Below are 23,508 nucleotides of genomic sequence, written 5' to 3' on the forward strand. Positions count from 1 at the left end.
GGGGGATATAAGGCCAGATTAATTTAAAAAGTCAAAGGGGGGAGTATCGTTGTGCCTATCCTTTGTGGTGACTTTGTCACCCCACAGCCATTGGTCTTCACTGCAGTGACTTTGTCACCCCGCAGCCATTGGTCTTCTCTGCTGTGACTTTGTCAATCAGCAGTTTTTGGTCTTCTTCTGCTGTGACCTTGTCAGCCAGCAGTTGTGGGTCTTCTTCTGCTGTGACCTTGTCAGCCAGCAGTTGTGGGTCGGCTCCCGACACAACTTGCCCCTAGTCTGTAACTGGCACTCTTCTCCCTGGAGAAGTGCCCAGCAAGGTACCTTTCTTCCTTTCAATAAAGCCTGTTACTCTGGTCTTTTGGACTCCCATGAATTCCAACATTTGGTGCCAAAATTCAGGACAGGGTACTAACTGCCTGGACGATCCCTCTTTGCCATCCAAACTTACAACCAGGGAAGCAATGGGCAGCGGCAGCTCATCCAGGACTTACTCCCTGATTCTGTTTGGATGTGTAATTGTAGGTCGATTGGCCGGCAATCTAACCCTGTCCTGAACCCCTGCTGGACCAGAAAAGTAAGGAGATTCTCCCTTCTCCTTCCCTGGTTGGCCTCCAAATATCTCTAAAAACTTCCTGGTTGGACAGTTTTCTCTGACACACCTCACATTTTGAGGGGTTTTACTTCAGTCTCAGTGGACTGCATGAAAGACTAGGCGCCTAGCCAAACCTCTCCACTCTCTCAGACTTCTCATCCTTGGAGCTCCCTGACAGGTGGTGATGACCTCTATCAGGGATGACTCCCCCAGATGGAGATTCTCTCCTCTTGGGACAGTGACAAAAGGTGGGGATGCCCCCTCTTGCTCACCTGTCTCCACTATGGGCTCTTCAGAGTCTAAGTCTTCTGACCAGACCCCTCTAGAATTTCTCATAAAAAACCTCACAAAACTCAGTCTCTCAGACCTCAAACCGAAGAAATTAATCTTCTTCTGTAACACGGCATGGCCTCAGTACAGACTAGACAATGACTCCCATTGGCCTGAAAACAGGACATTTGATTACAATATTCTAAGAGATCTTGACAATTTCTGCCACTGGATGGGGAGGGCATCAGAAATTCCTTACATACGGGCTTTCTTCTCCCCTCTCTCCTGTCCTTAATTTCTGGGCCTTCTGTTTTATATGCAGACCGTTTTTGGCCAAAGAAACCTCACCTCATTCACCTGCAATATCACCCTCTCTTTGACCTCTCCTGCAGGCCAGGGGTCCCTCCCTCCTCCACAGTGTTCTTAAACCCCTCCTCCCTCCTTACAGATGGACAGCTCTGTTTCTTTTTTTTCTTTGACCCATTCCCCCACCCCATTGGCTTCGACTGTCTTTTTTTCTTCTTCAGTGCATCCTTACCCCTCCTGAGAGACTGACTGTTCCTTCCAATACCCCTCATCCTCTCCCCTCTCCTCAGAATTATAAAATCCTTTTGACTCTGACCACATGGCGCCACACCAATACTTTAACCTCCTTCTCCTCCTCCTGCAGATTCTGACACTGCTTTCCATCCAGCTGCTCACACTGTCCATCCGTTTGCTTTCTCTCTTTCTCCCCTCTATGCTGCCAACTGCCTGCCATCTTGAAAAACTTAAAAAGCAGAATTATATATTAAGGTATGTGAGTAAGTAATCCATCTTGTCTCTTTGTTTGTCAGAAAATATCTCTAGTATAATTTGAATTGAAACAAGTAAAGCACGCTCAGTTAAATTTCTTAATTCATAACTTTTATGTAAAGTCTTTGTTTAATGTGTAACTGCCTGTTTCTAAGGCCTTAAACCAATAATTACTCACCTCTTAAACCAGGTTTACTCATTCCCACAGACTCTCCCTGCAATACCCCCATCCTTTCTGTTCAAAACCCTTCAGAAGTTTATCACCTCGTACAAGACTTACACCTAATCAATGAGGCAATAATACCCCTCCATCCAGTAGTCCCTAATCTCTACAAATTACTGTCACATATTCCCTCAAACACCACTCACTTCACAATCCTAGACCTCAAGAATGCCTTCTTTATCATTCCTCTACACCCTGACTCTTACTTTCTGTTTGCCTTTACCCAGACACTAATGCAGCCCAGCAATTTACCTTGATTGTCTTACCCCAGAGGATCAGAAACAGCCACACCTGTTTGGGCAGGCACTAGCTCAGGATTTAACAGCATGGAATCTCAAAACTAGTACTCTCTTACAATATGTAAATAACCTACTCCTCTGCAGCCCCTCCCTGCCTGCCTAAAGGAGACTCACCACCACCCTTCTTAAATTCCTTGCTGTAAAGGGATATCATGTCTTCTCTACTAAGGTTCAACTTCAGTCGCAGTCCCTAGTCTATCTAGGCATCACCTTAACCCCCACCACCTGAAGTCTCACCCTAGATCAAACTCAGACCCTCCATAGTCTCCAACTACCTACCACCACAGACCAAATCTATTCTTTTCTCAGTCTAATAGGCTTCTGTAAACACTGAATTCCCAATTTTGCTCCTAGTCAAGCCCCTCAGTGAGATCTTCTGAGCATGGCTTTTAAAGTCTATAATGGCCAAGGAAGTAACAGAAAAGGCAAATAAGGCCAAAAGAAGTCAGGAAATACCAGCTTTTGGCTCCAGCGCCCTAAAGGGCTTCATAGAATTCCATCAGGGCCCTACTTCAATAGTGAAAAAAGGTCATTGAACTGAAGCTTGCTAGGCTTCCTGGCCCCATCAAGGGACTCACCTCTGCTGTGGAAAGAAGGACATAAGAAGGTAAGCTGCCACTTGGCTCCATGGAGGGAGGGTTCAGTCTCTTCTAGCCGTGCTCCAGCTACCTGTGAGCTGACCTTGCCCAGCATGCTGGGAATTGCTACTGAAGGCCCAAGGACATCTTTCACGAGCCTAAGGTATTTCTTCCAAGTAGCAAATAAGCTAATCTCATTTCTTGTAAAGACAATGGCCATCTACTATGCCTCCCTTAAATATTTAATATTTATTTATCCCTCAAAGATCTCTACTGTAGGTATTGACAGTCTAATTTTGTCACTTTATTTAATGTATAGTATCTCCTTTATTCCTCTTGTCTCAATGCCCATAAATATTGTAGGCTGGGACCTGCTGCTAATTCCAGCTAGAAGCAGTAGTCATTAGGACTTAAGCTCTTGCTGCAAAGCGTAGAAATGTAACCACCCTTTCCCTAGTATTGCAGGATTTACAGGTTACTCAGCAAACTGTTCAAAGACTATCCAAGAGGTGCTTCCAGCATTACATCACCCAAGGACTGACTTTCACATGGACAGGTCCAAACATCATGATCCCGACAACTCCCACTGCTGCTAAAGTAGAAAAACAGCATGCCTTACTCCAATCACAAACCGGAAGCTGGTTGGTCTACATATGGCAAATATATGGAAAAACTAAGGACTCTTTTAATCAGGCTTTGCAAAAAGGGAAACTAGGATAAAAAGAAGGCCAACTTAATTGTCACTAAAGGTTAAAGAATTTTATTATTATTATTATTATTATTATTATTATTACAGAGACAGAGAGAGGGATAGACAGGGACAGACTGACAGGAACGGAGAGATGAGAAACATCAATCATTAGTTTTTCTTTGTGCGATGCAACACCTTAGTTGTTCATTGATTGCTTTTTCATATGTGCCTTGACCATGAGCCTTCTGCAGACCAAGTAACCCCTTGCTTGAGCCAGCGACCTTGGGCTCAAGCTGGTGAGCTTGGCTCAAACCAGATGAGCCCGCGCTCTAGCTAGTGACCTCAGGGTCTCGAACCTGGGACTTCTATATACCAGTTTGATGCTCTATCCACTGTGCCACCACCTGGTCAGGCAAGGTTAAAGAATTTTAAATCAAGAGTTCTGACTAGAAATGAATTGTATGGTTTTGATAATAGAAAATATAAGTTATGGAAATACTTTTGAAAGAAAAAGGAAAAGCAAGTTGTTATGAAGACCAGTTATTTATGGATAAGAAATTTTATGAAAGTTGAAGGTTTATGTAAGTTGTAGAAGGTATGTGCAGGTTGTAGGAGATTTGTACTAAAAAAAGAGAATTTGTACAGTTAGAAAATTGGTTTTTAAAAAATGTTTAATCAGTCACCCTATTTAACAATCCAATACTCTCCCCACTTATTAGGATGACACTTTCCTCCACCTGACCATCTGGAGCTCAGAAACAGAGAAACAAAACCGACCCCTTGTCCTTCTATTCTCTATTCACCTCTCAGCCTACCTCACCAAATCAGGGGTTTTCATTTTTTTTGTATTTTTTTAAAGCTGGAAATGGGGAGAGACAGTCAGACAGACTCCCACATGTGCCCAACCGGGATCCACTCGGCACGCCCACCAGGGGCAACACTCTGCCCACCAGGGGGCAATGCTCTGCCCCTCCGGGGCATCGCTCCATTGCGACCAGAGCCACTCTAGTGCCTGGGGCAAAGGCCAAGGAGCCATCCCCAGCGCCCGGGCCATCTTTGCTCCAATGGAGCCTTGGCTGCGGGAGGGGAAGAGAGAGACAGAGAGGAAGAAGGGTGGAGAAGCAAATGGGCACTTCTCCTATGTGCCCTGGCCAGGAATTGAACCCGGGTCCTCTGCACACCAGGCCGATGCTCTACCACTGAGCCAACCAGCCAGGGCCCAATCAGGGGTTTTCTACTCGTATGAGACCAACACCTATATGTGTCTCCTTACTAACTGTACAGAAATATGTACTCTAATCTGTCTCACCCCAAATATCAACCTAATCCCACCCCATGAGCCTCTTCCAGTTCTTAATACACTATCCATCAATGTAAGGACCAAACGAGCTATACAGGTAATTTCTCTTGTTGCTTTAGGAAGCCTAGCTAATTTGTATACATGGAATCAGTGATTTCACACAAACTGGGTGTCTTGACTATTACCCTTCATTGGTCCAGTCAGTCTATTTATTTTTCTAACTTTTAAACCCTGCCTCTTATGTTTGTTTACTAGTTTCTTACAGAACCACATGCAGACCTTCACCAATCAGAAAATTGGAAAAAATCTACCTAACCCTACACATCAACCCTGAACCCTGCCCTCGCGAAACAGAAAATTCTGAAACCCTGTATCAGCAAACCTCCTAAATCCTATCTTTCAACCCCTACAGGTCCCCTAACCCTAAAGCTTTTCTGTATCCCTTAAGAACTAGGAGAATGAATAGCATTCACCTCTTAACGTTTTTCAGTCTTTTTCCCTTCACATAGCAAGAGGACAAGACCGCTGTGTCTTCTTGGCTGAAGAAGAGCCTACAAATGGATATGAAACATTTCTTTTAACTCAAGCTAACTTCTCTCTCCAGGGCTGCCAGGAAAAAATATCTCTAACTTTACCATGGAAGAACTTTCACCCCTGCTATACAACCCTTTTTATCTCTGCATTCCTGATCTCCAAATACTTGTCTCTTTCTTTATCAAGTTCCTACAGGCCCAGATGAGAGAAATCTCTAGGATGACCTACAATCAAATGCTCCTACACTCCTATTCCCCAATACCCCAAGGAGAACTTCATGAGGAAAATATCAAATAGGTAGGGATGACAGCAGGAAGAAGCTGCTCCTCAGCCTGAGAAGTTCCCTCCTGAATGTTCTCCAAACCTTCTTTCTTTTAATATTCAGTCCTTCTAAAAACTTACACCAACAGGTTCCCTGTCTCTACAAATCTCCATATGTCCTCCCATTCGAGAGGAACCAGACCAGCACATCTCATGAGGCTTATCCAGGAGACCATGTATCTACATGTCACTCTGTCCACTTGGCATTCACAGCAAGCAAAAACAATTATTACCTCCCAAAACTTTTTTTACTTCCTCACTAAGATTTTCAGAGACATGGCCTGGTTCATACCTTACAGCATGGAAATTGATGAACTCCTTAAATGAATGGGGGACTTGGCTTGGCAAGATTCCCTTCTTGAGTTCTCTCCAGAAGAAGCAATAATTTTCCAATTTTTCTCCTCTTTCTCCTCATCACCTCTCACCATATAGTATAAAATTAATAACTGCCTTTCTTTTACACATAACCACAGAGTTGAGAAATGATAGATATGTAAATTGCAAACTGCCCTCTTGATGTTCTGCTTATCTGTCAGACCTCACCCTTACAGGACTATCCCCTGAGACAAAGGATATCCAAAAAGCTGAGAAGCTGCCCCAAGAAGGGGCTCTGGACATACCAGGACTTTTGATTCAACACCCACATGGTCCAAGCCTCCAAGGAGGAGCATTCCGGACATACCAGAACTTTTGCCTCAGTATCCCCTCAGGCTCTCCCAAACACTATATAACTTGCCCCTAGTCTGTAACCTGGTACACTTGTCCTGGAGGAGTGCCCAGCAGGGTACCTTTCTTCCTTTCAATAAAGCCTGTTACTCTTGTCTTTTGGACTCCCATGGATTTTAACAAAAGTAGTCAAGATTTCTTAGGATATTGTAATGGTAGTAGAAAGTATCCTGGTTAGGCACTTAGACTTTTGAGGAAGTCTGTAGAAGCTAGCCGCTTGGAGTAAAAACCTCCCAAACTGTGAACCCCAGAGAGTAGAGTGAGTCCCAAAGAAGTAGAGGAGTAGTCTCTGAGGCCTGAGATTGGGAAGATCCCACATTCTGAGGGGAGTCTAGTTGGACGGTTTGGACTGAGAGGAGCCCACAGCAGAGGAGACTGGTGAGAGAAGGGGGCATCCCCATCTTCAGTCACAGTTCTGAGAAAAGAAAATCTCCATAGAAAGAGAGTCTCAGACAAGAGGTTGTCACCCTAAGGTTGAGATCCTGGGACATAGGAAGGGGCCTGGCTAGGCGTGCCTAGACTTTCATAGAAGTCCATAAAGGAGTAGAGGCAGACCACTCGTAGATATGGGGTCCGAAGTCAAAATCGTCCGACCAGGAAGGGGTGTTTTGGAGAGAAATTTGGAGGCCAACCAAGGAAGGGGAGGGAGAAACTTCTTACTTTTCTGGTCCACCAGGGGTTCAGGACAGGGTTAGACTGCCGGCCAATCTAAAATTGCTTGTCCAGGCTTCATTTGGACAGCAAAGAGGATCATCCAGGCAGTTAGTACACTGACCTGGGTTTCAGCACCAAATGTTGGAAGCCATGGGAGTCCAAAATGACCAGAGTAACAGGCTTTATTGAGAGGAAGAAAGGAACCCTGCCAGGCACTTCTTTGGGGAGAAGGGCACCAGTTACAGATTAGGGGTGAATTTATAGGGCAAGGAAGAATTTTGAGCATGTAGGTGTTGAATTAAAAGTCCTGGTATTTCCAGAATGCTTCTCCTTGGGGTGGCTTGCCAGGTTCTTGGAATTTCCTCTGTCTCAGGGGCGATAGTCCAGTACAGGTGACATCTGACAAATAAGCGGAACATCAAGAGGGCAGTTTGGAATTCCTCATAAACTCACATATCTATCAGTTTCATGTTACTTATGTCAATAAGAGCAAGTACCTAACCTTGCAAAAATAAGCTCTACCTGATATATAACATTAGAAAATGACAATTTCAGACTACAATAACATGGTACCCACACCTATTAGAATGCCTAATTTCAAATATTGTTGTAAAGTACCCATACCTGACTTCTGTGGGTTTACGGAGACACCGTAAACACCAAGTCCAGATGAATTTTGAAGGGTTTTATTAAAGAAGCTTTATTAAATGTGCCAGCTGCCTATGACTAATATGGGGCATGGCAGACCCAAATTGTGTGCACCAAAAACATCTCAGGGGCTGATTATATCCCCTTGATCACATACAGGTTGGGGGAGCATGACATCATAGCACAAGCTTATAACATTTGTTTAGGGAATCCATAGAAACATTAAAACTTTTAAGGTAACACAATCAAAGACATTTACAAATCTTTCAGTGTCTATTTCCCCTCCTTTGCCTTGAGGTATGTTACTCTCAGGATTCCAGGAATGGAGAAAGAGTCAAAATCAATGTAGGATGGTATGTAAATTCTGTCTCTTATTGTAAAAGAAAAGAAGTTCCTCAGACAACCTTCACTCTATAGTTAAAACTAAATGACTCATGTCCTTGCAAGCCAGAAACTTCTACATTTTTCTCCCTTTCCTCCCCACAGGAAGGACAGGACAGAAAAGCTTGACCTTGGATGTGAGGGCAATCTGGCTTCGACATCTGTCACCCCATTGATCACCAGGGTTGAAAAGCTTGACCTTTCCTCATAAAATATCAATATTAATTTAGCAGCTTTTTGGTACATACTACCATATGACAGTGCCAATCTTCTCATGCATTTCCTGTTTAACTCTTGGATGTCCCCTGAGGACAGAACCTGCATGCTTGGTGTATCAGAATAATGCTCCATCTAACTGAGCTACCCAACAGGGCATAACTATGGCTTTCATCCAACTCTCTCATTTAGGGATAGTAAATACCTCTTTCGAACAAATAGATTCCCACACAAAAAAAATAAAATCAGGACAGAGATAAAAAAACAAACTTAACATAAGCCGATAAGTGGATCGAACACTGACAGATAATGCATGGTACCATCCCTGTTCCTCCTGACTGCTACCAAGGTGTTCTTCCCAAGATGCACCTGACGTAACAGCAGAGGCACACACTGAGGACACATTTAAAAAGGACCATATTGCACTATACAGCAAATGACAACAAACTTCAAAGATTTTAAATTACATAACCCAAATTTTCTCCTCTCATAACAGTTAACCTTGAATTCAGTATTAACAGATAAAACAGGAAGCACTTATACTTACAGTTTTTAAATACCATTGTAGATAGCCTGCAACATACATTGCAATTGGAATTCTAGAATTATTTCAACTGAAAAATAGCGAAAAAATAAATAAAAATAAACTTATGGTGCCCTGACTGGATGTCTCAGTGCATGGAGTGTCCTCCCTGTGTTCCAAGGTTCTGGGTTCCATCCCAGGTCTCAGCACCTAAGAGAAGCAACCAAGATGCTCACAACTAAATGGAACAACTAAGTGAAGAAATGAGCTCATACTTCTGTCTCTCTCTCTGTCTCTCTCTCTCTCTCAAATCAATGTAAAAACTTTAAAATCCAATAGAAAAAGGTGTGATAGATCTGCAACTTGCCTAGTGCATTTCTCTAAACAAAAAAGCAGAAAAAAAAAACACAGAAAAATACCCAGATCTCTCTTTCGCCCATGTTTCTATTTTCCACCTAGGAAGGCCTACCTTTTCTTACCATAAACAATATTGATTCTGAACCTCACAGTGTCACCTGCTCACTTTTGACTCCTATGGTGCCTCTCCTACAATAGAACCATTTCCCTCTTGCTTCCCCAAAACACCTGACTGGCAGTACATTGGGAAAACTCCTTCCAAACCTGAGCTAGTGGGATTATGGGGTCAATGGACTTCTCTCAGGACAAAATGGATTCCTCAAATGTGCCATTAGGCCTATGAATACTGGAGCCTTCTATCAGATTAGACTAAATGGAACCTTGAGGTTTATCCCTGGAACACCTATTCTGTTTTATAGAATAGAATCTCCAATTCACTTTGCTCTCTTTCCCCATCAGTATCAACTTTCCAGCCAGCATTAACATAACCATTACTGAAAAGAGAGACCTTAGACAGAATCAGGACCCCAAGGACTCTAGACGACTGAAGCTGAGCACTGGACCGATTCCCAAACCAAAAAGGGGACTTGGCACCAAACACCAAACACTTGTCTCCAGAGCCAACTGAGACTAGGAAACACCAACGCCAGAAACTGACACAGCGCCTTGGACACCAGAGTCCATACGTCATGCCCTAGAACTGGAGCTACTTGTGAGCCCCAAACTGGAACTCAGATACAAGGCTACATGCAAAGGGACCTCAGACCCCAGATGCACAACAGAATACAGATTTGACCACAGACCCTGGAGACAGACTGATTTGTAATCAAGACTCCATAACTGAACTTCAGACATGGAGCCAAACGCCTGACCCCACTTGCTGCATGACAGATGCAGGAATTGAACCTGATACTCACAATGAAAACACAGCCAGGACTCCATAGAGGAAATCTCATAGCTCCCTAGGTTTAAGCAGGAAGCTAAAATATATGTAATATTTCATTAACAATATAAATGAAGTATTATAACAGCATTCTGCAGGTTCATGTAGAGACATCAAGGCAGGATACAGTACAATTTTTAGGAGGAGATTTATTAAGCTGGCTGCATATGACTAACACGGGGTATAGCTGACCCAAATCGTGCAATGTCGAATATAGCTCTGAGGCTGATTATATACCCTTCACCACATATAGATTGGGGGAAAAGAAAGAGGAGCATCATACAATCATTAACAAGCTTATAACATTTGTCTAGAGTAGGGTTAGTCAACATTTTTATACCTACAGCCCACTTTTGTATCTCTGTTAGTAGTAAAATTTTCTAACTGCCCACTGGTTCCACAGTAATGGTGATTTATAAAGTAGGGAAGTAACTTTACTTTATAAAATTTATAAAGCAGAGCTACAGCAAGTTAAAGCATATAATAATAATTACTTACCAAGTACTTTATGTCAAACTTTTGCTAAGTTTGGCAGAATAAATCTTTATAAAACAACTTACTATAGATAGATCTATCTTTTTATTTATAGTTTGGTTGCTCGACTACTGCCCACCATGAAGCTGGAATGTCCACTAGTGGGCGGTAGGGACCAGGTTGACTACCACTGCTCTAGAGGATCTATAAAAAAACATTAAAACATTCAAGTAAACACAATTGTGATGTCGTTTTACATATCAAAAACATTCACAAATCTGTTAGTGTTTATCTCCCCTCCTTTGCCTAGAGCTATATATTACTCTCAGGATTTTAAGAAGGATGGGAGAGTTAAAATCATTGTAGGGCATGCAAACATTGTCTTCTATTGAAAGGGAAAGAAAGTTTTTCAGATAACCTTTATTCTGTAGTTAAATTAAATAACCCAGTGATCCTTGCAAGCCAGAAAGCTTCTGCATTTTTCTCCCTCTACCCTCTAAAGAAAGGACAGGACAAGAAAACTGACTTTTTCTCCTAAAATATTTATTAATTTTTGCAATTCTTTGGCACCTCACTAGAGTATAAGAGAGAAACATCACTAGCAGCCCTACCACATTTTACCAAACCCCACAAAAATAAACCAAGTCACTGACAGAGGGAACAGAAATAATGCTTACCCTTAGCCAATACATGCCCATAATCTCAGCTGCAAAACTCTCCAGGAGTTAAGGCCCAGCCATTCATGTCACAGGCCAGTTCATTGACACTGTGGGGATAAAATTGAAATTTTCCTCATACTTTGAAAGTTCTAGCAGCTGGGTTAATAATCAAGTGAAATAATCAGATGGAAAAGAGATATTCAACATATAATACATGCTCTAGGGCAGTGGTCAGCTAACTTATTAGTCAACAGAGCCAAATATCAACAGTACAACGATTGAAATTTATTTTGAAAGCCAAATTTTTTAAATTTAAACTATATAGGTAGGTACATTGTTATTAACTTAATTAGGTACTCCTAAGCTGGCCTTTGCACCCACACATGGCATTTTGTGGAAGAGCCACATTCAAGGGGCCAAAGAGCTGCATGTGGCTCACGAGCCACAGTTTGCCAATGTTGAGCAGATAAAATATATCATGCTCACTATGTTAAAGATGGCACTGCCTACATGGAAGCCCATTACCCAGGTGACAATATTAGTTGCCCTTCTTGCTTGGGATGGGCATGATTATGTTAATATGTGTTGGGGGAGGGCTTTCGCACCAAAAGGTTTTAAAAGGAAGAGAGATCATGTTTCAGGGAAGAGTTATTACATTCTAGGAAGAGCCCATGCTGGAGGAGAGCATAGAAAGGCCAAGTGGAGGAGAGAAGCAGCCAAGATGGTGGAGTGCTGAAGGAGAAGCCAGTTTGTGCAGAGAAGGAGATGGGGAACAGGTTCACATTTGATTTGAACAGATGGTAATAAAATAATGGAGCTAAGAACTGGTGGGCCATTATCTTTAATCCTAGCTTGTACCCAGAGGGCAAAAAATACACAGAGTGGGGAAACACTTTCCTTTCCATTCAAGACTTGCAAAGCCACTGACTTATCTGAGTTTCCTAGAATCAAAGGTTTCTACCTCATCAGCCTTGTTCACCTCTGTTCCCCATCTCCTTCTCTCTGCAAAAACTCTGCACAAACTGGCGTCTCCTTCAGCACTCCGCCATCTTGGCTGCTTCACCTGTCCTCCATGTGGCCTTTCTCTGCTCTCCTCCAACATAGGCTCCTCTGCCCCATTTTATAGTATAGAAATCAAAACCTTTAATCCAATATACAAACAAGGAAGTCTCTGATACAAAATCACTTATCTGAGGCATGAATGGGATTCCTCATAAGAGTGCACCACACCACATCATGCAACAGTCAATGGTGTGGGGAAAAGCTTAGTCTTAAAACTAAGCCTTAGGATATAATGACTTTGCCAGTTTACAGCCTGTCTCCTACACCCAATGTAAATTATAAGCGAGCAAACATATATATCATATTTACAAACTTATTTGACCAACAACTGCATATATAGGACATTTCAGAAACCTAAATAACAGATTCTTAGGTTTTTATAAAAAAATTATAGATTGATTATAGGGAAAAGAGAGAAGACACAGAGAGAAAGGGGGAAGAAGTAGAAAGCATCACCTCAGAGTAGTTGCCTCTCATATGTGCCTTGACCTGGCAACCCTAGAGTTTTAAACCAGCAACCTCAGTGTTCCAAAACAATACTCTATGCACTGTGACACCACAGGTCAGGCCAGAATCTTAGATTCTTAAAAGTGGCATGGATAACATGCAGCTAATTATAAAACATGTGACACACCTGACAGATTACTTTTCATTGGGAAACCCCAAAACCTATTAAACACAAGAAATAAGATAAGGAGTCAACAAGCTCTTCCTTGGAGTCTTCATGTTAACATGAAGGTGATTGTATTTAAGTTCTCCCCTGAAGCTACCATGGGCACAAAGTGACAACAGAGTAGTACACTTCAAACATATTGAAAAGGAACACAACAGAAAGCAACTTCCAACAAGCTTCCAGGTTTGAAAGAATATAAAATGTGTGTCTTGTTCTCAGGGACATTAAACCTAAAATATAGATTCAGAAAGGGACAGACAGGCAGAAAGGGAGAGAGATAAGAAACTTCAATTCTTCATTGTGGCACCTTAATTGTTCATTTATCACTTTCTCATATGTGCCTTGACTGTGGGGTTCCAGCAGAGTGATTGCCCCTTGCTCAAGCCAGCAACCTTGGGCTCAAACCAGCAATTTTTAGCTTCAAGCCAGAGACCTTTAGGCTCAAGCCAATGACCACGGGGTCATGTCTATGATCCCATGCTCAAGCCAGTGATGCTGTGCTCAAGCTGGTGAGCCCACACTCAATCCTGGTGAGCCTGCACTCAAGCCAGGGTCCTCAGGGTTTAGAACCTGGGTCCTCTGCATTTCAGTATGGTGCTCTATCTACTGCACCACTGCCTGGTCAGGCTAAAAATATTAATAAAAGGGACACATGATCTCCTTACAGTTTAAGGTATAAATAACATTTTCTATATTACCACCCCAAATATATCACAGTTGGAAATATAAAATAACTTCAAATGATTGATGATTAAAATACTACATTAAAAAAAGCCTATGAGGCACTGGCCATGTAGCTTAGTGCATAAGGCATTGTGCCAAACACCAAGGTGACAGGTGTGAGTCCCATTGTCTTCACCTAAAAGGAACAACCAATGAGCACATAACTAAATGGAACAATAAGTGCATGCTTTTCTCTCTCTCTCAAATCAATGAAAATTATTAAAATCCTAAGAAAAATTGAGTAATAAATCTGCAATGGTCCTCACACTTTTCACTAAGGAGGAAGGCGGAAGAAATGGCAAACAAACAAACAAAAAGCCCAGATATCTGTTAGCACCATGTCTGTATTTCTGGGCTGGGACACACTACCTCTCCTTGCTGTAAACCATCTTAGGTCTGCACATTCCAGAGTTTCCCACCCATTTTTGACTCCCAGTGTTGTAGTAATATAAGGTTATTGTAATTAAATATATAGAAATATAAAATATGGAAGGTATATCATATAAAAGTAATTAAAATGATATTAAGAGTAATTATTAAAATTAAATAAAGTTATGCCATTTGGATAGGAATTAATATAGTGGCTTAGTGCCATAACTCTGTAATGTGATAAACAGACTCTGACTTACAAGCAGGGCCCAGTTAGTATGTGTGTGAAGTCATACATAGATAAAAAGTAACTTGGCACCATAACTCTGTAATGTGATAAACAGACTCTGACTTTCAAACAGCCCAGTTAGTATGTGTGTGAAGTTATACCTAGATAAGAAGTAGCTTGGTCTTATTTACATTAACTTTGTAAACTGATGTAAATAAGAATATCTTAAAAAGTGGCTTGATGTAACCATTTCAGTAGATTGACATAGAGGAGATTCCCTGTGAGGAACTCCCAAAACAGTGGTTTGAAGTGATAATCCTGTAGATAGACACCTGTTAGAAGGTGTTGGCCAGAAAGGGTACTAAAGCTGAGGGGACCCCTGCTGCAGTAGTCGCCCAGACTCCATTGTTGATGTGGAATGTCTCCATGCTGCTTTGAGCTCTGACCAAAGCCAGCCAAGAGGAGCATGCCAGTGGGGGCCCCTTAAGCTGTACCCAGGCATGCCAAAAGATTTGTGAGTAATAAATTGCCTGTGTGATTATTGCAACTAATTTGTGTGACGGTCGTGTTCTTCTTCTGGTGGCACTTAACAGTAGCATCCCCATAGCCACCTCAGGAGTAGTCTCAAAGAGGCTGCCAGCCCTGCTGATAAGCAGGAGTGTCCCACTGCACATGGAAGTCAAATCAGGGACGTCTGATTGACAAAGAGCTTGGGCTCTACTGGGACACCCATGGTGCTTCTCCTACAATGGAACCATTTCCCTCTTGCTTCCCCAAAACACCTGACCAGAAGTGCCTTGGGGAAACCCCTCTCAAACCTGAACTGGAGGGCTGAGGGGTCAATGGACTTCTCAGGACACCATGGTTTCCTCTAATGTGTCATCAACACTATGAATACTGGAGCCTGTCATCAGATCAGACTAAATGAAACCTTGAGGCTTCTCCCTGGAGCAGGCACTCTAAATTTCATAAAATATAATGTCCAACTCTCTTTCCTCTTTTTCCCCATCAATATTTACCTTCCTGCCAACATAAACACAACAAGCATTACTGCATAGACACAAAAATCAAGAAAGTTTATAGCTCACCAGAATCAAGGGGTAGAATGTTACAGTGATATAATGTTATAGTAATTAAATATATAGAAATATAGAAACTATAGAAGATATATAGAAATGTTAGGATATAATATTAAAAGCTACTAAGGCAAGTGAATAAGGCTACACCCTCTGGGTGGGAGCTAATCTAGTGTATAGGGATGTGATAGGCAAAACCATGCCCTTAGGTCAGGGCCCAGTTAGTGTGTGTGTAAAATTATATATACATAAAAAGAGCTCTTAGCCTGACCAGGCAGTGGCACAGTGGATAGAGCATCAGACTGGGATGTGGAAGACCCAGGTTCAAGACCCCGAGGTCACCAGCTTGAGCACAAGCTCATCTGGCTTGAGCAAAAAAAGCTCACCAGCTTGGACCCAAGGTCGCTGGCTTGAGCAATGGGTCACTCTGTCTGCTGAAGGCCCGCAGTCAAGGCACATATGAGAAAGCAATCAATGAACAACTAAGGTGTCGCAATGAGAAACTAATGATTGATGCTTCTCATCTCTCTCCATTCCTGTCTGTCTGTCCCTATCTATCCCTCTCTCTGACTCTCTCTGACCTTGTTAAAAAAAAAAAAAAAGAGCTTGTATAAGAAACTCCCTAAAAGTGGCTTGATGTGACAATTTGGTAGATTAACAAAAAAGCGCTCCCTGCAAAGAAATTCCCAGAAGTGGTTTAATGTGATAATCCCCAGAAATTAACACCTGTTAGAAGGTATATGCCATAAAGGGTACAAAAGTCAAGGGTTCCCCAGCTGCAGTTAGTCACCCAGTCTCCAACATTGAAGATGGACTGCTTCCAGGCTGGCGGCTCTAACAAAGGACTGCCAAGAAGAGCATGCTGATGGGGCCCTATCAAGCTGTACCCAAGAACACCATAGGATCTGTGAGCAATAAACTGCCGGTGTGATTCTTGCAACTAAATTTTGTGTTGGTCATGTATTTCTTCTGGTTTGCAATTGGCCTCAGTACCAATAAGTAGAATACTTATATCCCCATCCCCCTCAAGAGTAGTCTCAAAGAGGCTGCCAGCTCTTGCTATTAAGCAGGAGTGTCCCACTGCATGAGAAAGTCAAATCTGGGATCCCTGATCTATGTAAAGCTTGGGCTCTACTGGGACAGGGGAGCACTTCTCTAGAAAGCCAGTGTCTCTCTGAAGAGGGTGTGGACAAAAAAAGGGGCCACATGTGGAACCTGACAAGCTCTGGGGAGGCTTGCATGGTGGCCTTATAAACTCAGAGACCTAAAATAATCACACAGCATGGCATAAAATGAAAACTTTCTAACTAAAAGCAAGTAGATAATGGTGGGTAGTCATGTCCTAGGGAGGTATTTTTCTCTAAAAAAGGTCAAAAGCTTACTTTAATTGAGCCTGTCTGTTGTCTTTTGCATCTACAGTAATGTACCTGATAATGGCACAGAGAAAACTCAGGTCCAAGGGGGCTTCTCAGGTGAGACAGAATTCAGGCAAGGGACAGGGAGCAGTGTTCAGGCAAAGCAAGCATTTTATTTAGCAAATCTGTGCACTTGGCACAGGACACAAGTGGGCAACTGAGCTCGTCTGAGTACCGCTACCTATTGGGGTCTTAGAGTCCATATGCTTTTTCTTTTTTTTAATTTTTTTTAATTTTAATTTTATTTATTTATTTTAGAGAGGAGAGAGAGAGGGAGAGAGAGAGACAGAGAGAGAGGAGAGATGGGGGGAGGAGCTGGAAGCATCAACTCCCATATGTGCCTTGACCAGGCAAGCCAAGGGTTTCAAACTGGCAACCTCAGCATTCCAGGTCCACGCATTATCCACTGCATGTTGATATGGGGTGGTACAATCCAATCATGCCTCAGAGAAGTGACTTTGTATTAGAGACTTCCCTATTTTGTATATTGGATTAAAGGTTTGGATTTCTACACTATAAAATAGGGGCAGAACGGGAGCTTGCGCTCTTGGTTCCTGAGATTATCATTAGAGGAGAGTGCAGAGAGGAGAGCTGAAAGAGGCCATGTGGCCAGGAGAAACAGCCAAGATGGTGGAGTATTGAGTGAGAGGCCAGTTTGTGCAGTTTGATGCTGGAGAAGGAAGGAGATGGGGAACAGAGGTGAATAAGTCTGTTAGACTAGAAATCTTTGATTCTAGGAAACTCGGATAAGTCAGTAGCTTTGTAAGCACTGAATGTGAGTAGGTTTTGGAGCCCAGTGTGTGTTTTACTTGCCCGCCGGGTGCAAGCTAGAATTAAAGATGACAGCCCATCAGTTTTTGGCTCCATTGTTTCTTTACCAACTGTCAGAATCCAATGTGAACCTGCATGGGCCAGGCTGCTGTGATGGTGGCCCTGGCTACTGGCTTTACAATACACTTTTACTTTTTTTGTGTGTGTGTATTTTTCTGAAGTTGGAAATGGGGAGGCAGTCAGACAGACTCCTGCATGCGCCCAACAAGGATCCACCTGGCATGCCCACCAGGGGGTGATTCTCTGTCCATCTGGGGTGTTGCTCTATTGCAACCAGAGCTATTCTAGCACCTGAGGCAGAGGCCATAGAGCCATCCTCAGTGCCCGGGCCAACTTTGCTCCAATGGAGCCTTGGCTGCAGGAGAGGAAGAGAGACAGAGAGGAAGGAGAGAGGGAGGGGTGGAGAAGCAGATGGGTGCTTCTCCTGTGTGCCCTGGCCGGGAATCAAACCCAGAACTCCCGTACACCAGGCCGATGCTCTACCACTGAGGCAACTGGCCAGGGCCACACTTTTACTTTTAATCAGTCCCACAGATTTCCCAAATTTGTGTTTTTGTTCTCAGCCTCCCCAATCTCTCACCAATTTCATGTAACCCCATGTTGGGCAGATAAAATGTATTATGCTCACTTTGTTAAAGATTACGCTGGCCACAAGGAGGCCATCACCCAGGTGATATTAATGTGTGTTGAGAATCCTTGTAGCCTGGGGCTTGGTTTTGGGATTAAGCCTTTCCCACCCTTTTTTATGTGGGGTGGTACAATCCAATCATGCCTCAGAGAAGTGACTTTGTATTAGGGACTTCCCTACTTTGTATATTGGATTAGAGGTTGTGAAGCTACAATATAAAATGGGGGCAGAACGAGAGTTTGCCCTCTTGGTTCCTGAGATTATCATTAGAAGAGAGAGCAGAGGAGAGCAGAGAAAGGCCACATGGAGGAGGCCAGGAGAAGCAGCCAAGATGGTGGAGTGCTGAGTGAGATGCCAGTTTGTGTAGAGTTTGTATCTGGGAGAAGGAAGGAGATGGGAAACTCAGGAGAATAAGGCTGGTGAGCTAGAAACCTTTGATTCTAGGAAACTCGGATAAGTCAGTAGCTTTGTGAGCACTGAATGTGATTGGGTTTTGGAGCCCAGTGTGTGTTTTTACTTGCCCGCCAGGTGCAAGCTAGGATTAAAGACTATGGCCTACCAGTTTTTGGCTCCATGGTTTCTTTACCAATTGTCTGAATCCAATGCAAACCTGCGTGGGCTGGGCAGGTGTGATGGTGACCCTGGCCGTGCCTCCTGGCTTTACACCCCACCTCTTCAACTTCGATTCTGATGAACAATACACTGGGCAAAATGCCATTTTCCAGATCATTTTTTCAGTTGCTGAGATTTTGGTTACCAGCAATTATCAACAGTTTGACTAAAATAAACTCATAAATATTCTACAGGTCCGGACGTTGCTTAAGTTGATAAGAGACTTGGGGGGGGGCTCCCTCCCCTCATTAAACAACTCCAGGGAAATGCCGCCCCTCCATGGAATAAGAGCCACTCTACAGAGGGAGGAAACCTTACTGGGAAGGTCACCAAATCCAAGGAAGGAGACCCTCTCCAGGGAGTTATCTTTCTCTGGGTAGGAACCTCCTGTCAAAGGTGAAGCTGAAGCTCCTTATCAGGGACTGACCCCACCACACAGAGGTGTTGACCCCACCACACAGAGATGTTCTGCCCTCGCAGTTCACGCCCAGCTCCGTCCCAGCCCTGCTCTGTCCAAGCCCCGCGCCATCCCCGCCCAGCGCTGTTCGTGCACCTCGCTATCCCAGCCTCGAGCCACCCCGCACCACCCGGCACAGCGCCATCGCTCCTGTGCCAGGGGAACGCTCCACCCCCGTACCGGCTTAACGCACACCGCTGTCTCCAGGACCCATGCGTCCCCGCCACTCGCAGCCACGCCCCATACACCCCGTGCTACCCGCCTGGTCTGTCCCCGCCCCATGCCCTCAGCGCGCCTCCCCACCCTACTCGCCTCGCCGCCCTACCCACTTCTCCTTCATAGTCCCCGCCCTCAGCCTAAGCTGCACCTGCGCCATTCCTGTCCCGTGCTGTCAGCGCCTCGCCCGCGGATCCGCCTTGCACCATCCCACACCTCACTGTCTCCCCCACGCAGTGCGCCCCGCTGTGAGCCCCACCCCGCCTCTCACCGTTTCTGCCCCATGCCATGCCTAAAGCAAAAGCACGCAAAGAAATTCAAGGTAAAAAAAGGAGAAAGACACCTCCGTGATGTAGAAGTAGGTTGACAGTTTTTTGGTTACATGCACCCAGATTGCAGCAGAGAAAAGAACTTTCTGGTGACTTTTACCTAGCTGTTATTCTCAAGATGCACATGAGGTGACAGCAAAAACATAGTTGTGAGTTTTTTTCCTGGATGGGTCCACTGTGATGTTGATCCAAATATGTGAAAAACAGAGAAACAAATGCCCTGGCTGGATGGCTGGGTTGGTTGCAGAATCATGCTGAGTTGCAGAGGTGGCTGGTTCAGTCCTAGGCTGGGGCACATATGGGAACAGATTGATGCTTCTGTCTCCCTTTCCCCCTTCCCCTCTCTGGATTTAATTTTAAAATAAAATAAAAAGTAGTCAATGGCAGTGCCCACCACATTAATTGAGAATCCAGACCTTGTAATAATTTTTATTTTAAGACCCTCACATGCCTCACCTTACCTATTTCTCCCATTTGCTGAGTGAGACACAGACGATTGTTATCTCCATTTTGCAGGTATTTGAACTAAAGACTGATTCTAACATAGTTCAAAGTCCAGAACCAATGGTCCAAGATGGGCCAGAAGAGGGTGCACTCACAGTAACCTGGGAAAATTGAGCAATCCAAGTACTGCTGTAGCCTTGTGTTGAATATTGTACTTTTTAAAAGGTTTTTATGTTTTTAAGAAAACCTACACATAACCCAATGGTCCTGCTTACCGTGTTCCCGCTTGCCATGTTCTCACCCAACGTAGTGTTTGTGGTGGAACTTGGGCAGGAAACGAAATAAGATAGGTGGAGAGGGATGAGGTGGCTTGGCCCTTCCCAGGTGCTCGACCAACAGGTCCCTTTAAGAGTGCCCTCCCACTTCTACCATCTCCCTGTCTGATGGCACTTTAAAATCTGTTCTTCAGTCCAGAGTTTTAGTCTCCTTCTACCCATATGTCCTTCTCCGGAGGCTTCACCTGACAGGAGCTTCCTACAGGCTCAATGAACTCTAGAGCTGAATTCTGCTTCCACTACCTACAAGCAAAGAAATGAAAACTCAGTCTCCTCTTCTGTCAAGTGCGGAGAACAACTCCCACTCAGTTGGCTGTGAAGATTCAGGAAAGTGGTGCATGTTAACTCCTGCCAACCATGTAACCAGCACTCTCTCCCTCTGTCCTATTTTGGCCCATGCCTTATACAACATTTCTATTAATCCCCTCCACTCTGCAGCCACCACCACATGGCATGTGAGACCTTGGAGCTCAGGAAGGCCTTCCTGCACTCTGTCCTTGCCGTTTCCAGCTGACATCCAGGCCAATAATAAACTGATGTGACCAAGCACCTGGAAGCCCAGGTTTAGCTGGGGACACCCTCCCAGTCCTTGCACTCTCACAACCTCTTCACTCCTTGGAGGCCACAGTCTGAGAAGGGACAATGAGGGGCCACCTATGAAAGGGAGGCATCCAGAGGAAAAGGGCAGAAGGACTCAGTGCCCATAACCCCCACCATTATTATGACTTGCTCTTGGCCTTCTCCAGAAGCAGAGCAGCTATGGCACAGAGGAGCCACACCCACAGGCCGCTGGGCTGTTTTTCCTAAACTCCTTCCTGGCATCTAATGTGAGATCCTCAAGCTGTAGAAATCGTTCATATGACCATACTGGGGTCTCTGTAAAAATGAGACTCTCCAACCTATTCATTTAAAAAAGTCAATTTTTAAAGTTTTTATTTATTAATTTTTTAGAGAGAAGACAGAGAAAGATGGGGAGGAGCAAGAAGCATTGACTGGTAGTTGCTTCTCCTGTGTGCCTTGCCCAGCAGAGCTTGGGGTTTCTAACCAGCAACTTCAGCATTTCCAGCTTGAAGCTTTCTTCACTGGACCACCACAGGTCAGGCTATTTATTGATTTTAGAGAGCAAGAGGAAGGGGAGTGGGGGGATAGACAGAGACCAAAAGAGAAAAACACTGATGTTTTGTTCCACTTATTTAAGCATTTAATGGTTGTTTCTAACACATGTCCTGACAAGAAATAAAACCTAAAACCTTGACATATTGGGAGGACACTTTAACCCACTGAACTACCTGGCCAGGGCTCCACCCTATTCATTTTGTAAGTTAGCTCTCAATATGCCAATGTGGCTTATCTGTGTCCATGGTTAAGAAATGGGACACCTTCCAGTGCGTGATGACCTGGGCCTCCTTCACTCACTCCTGTCTGACTGAAATGCAGGGGACAATAAACTTCTGAGGATATAGTGGATTCGAGAAATAGGCCATCAAGCCTAGAAATACTTGAGCTTTAGTGCTGATTAAGCTTAAGCTAAATAAAATGTTGAAACCTCTTCCTAAAACAGGCTTTTCTAGATTTATAAAATATAATGTTCAAATTTCTTACCTGTCTTTCTCCACAAATATCCAGCTACCTCTCTATGAAAACACAACAACCATTACTTGACAGACACCAGACAGAGGCCACAGTTAGACTCAGGACCCCAGACATAGACCCTTTGTTCCTTCATTTATACAATAAACTCCAAACCAAAAGTAGGACCCTGGGCCCCAGGCCCCAAGCCAAACACTGTTCTCTAGTCCCAAGTCAGACCCTGGAACCCAAATGCCAGGCACCAAAGACTGACACAAGAATTTGGTCACCAGATGCCCCGCATTACATCTTATGGGTAGAGCTGCATGTGGGCCCCACACAGATGCCACACAGCTCCACACAGATTCAACCACAGATGCTGCAGACTGAATCCACATCTGTAACCGAGACCCTTCAGCCAAACTCCAGACATGGAGCCAGACAACGGACCCAAGTTTCCACACAACAGATGCAGGAGCTCAACCGGATCCTTACAATGTAAACACCGCTGGGACTCAATACAGAAAACTCATGACTCTCTGAGTTCAAGAAGCTAGCTTCTCAGATGTGTCTTCATGCCAGTGTAAATGAGGAAGCACTACATAATTCCACCAAACCCTGCAAAAATTAACCAAAACAGCTAACAGTGAACAAAAATAAAAGTAACCCAAGCTGGCAGATGTCCATATCTCAGCTGCAGCACTTCCCTGAAGTTAGTTTCTCATCCTTTATCTTCACATGCCCAGCTCACTGATAGGATGAGAGATAAAAAACAAACAAACACCTTTTTATTGTACCTTGTAAGTCCCAACAGCTGTGGTAATAATCAAATCAACTTAATCAGATGAACAAGAGATACTCAACATATAATACATGCTCAAGGTGAACTCATATTCATACAAGACAATAAAGTAACAGGGGGTCCTCTCACAGAAAGGCTCTACCTCATGAAAGTAAGCAGTCATGCCCATAAGCTCTGGGTCAGGTCATTGTGGAAGGGGTCTCACCTGACACAGGGAGTCCTGTCACATTGGTTCTGTTCCCTGTGAGCATAGGAAACAAGCCCACCAGAGAAAAGGAGAGTCCTTTCATCAGCTCTGGAACCTGTGAGTGTGAGGAGAGGTTCCTCCCTGAGAGAGTAAGGAGGGCATCACATCATTTTTGATCCACGTGAGTGCAAGGAAAGGTCTTCCCCTGAGAGCATAGGGCATCCCGTCACATCTGCTCTACATCCTTTGACATTGTAGAAGGGTCACAACTGAGAGAGTAGAGGATCTGAGTTTGGTGACATTGGCTCTGTACCCTGTGATGTAAGAAGGGATCCTAACGCAGGAGTCATGGTATGGCAGTACTGGG

This window comes from Saccopteryx leptura, unplaced genomic scaffold, assembly GCF_036850995.1.
Source record: "Saccopteryx leptura isolate mSacLep1 unplaced genomic scaffold, mSacLep1_pri_phased_curated manual_scaffold_33, whole genome shotgun sequence".
Taxonomy (NCBI): domain Eukaryota; kingdom Metazoa; phylum Chordata; class Mammalia; order Chiroptera; family Emballonuridae; genus Saccopteryx; species Saccopteryx leptura.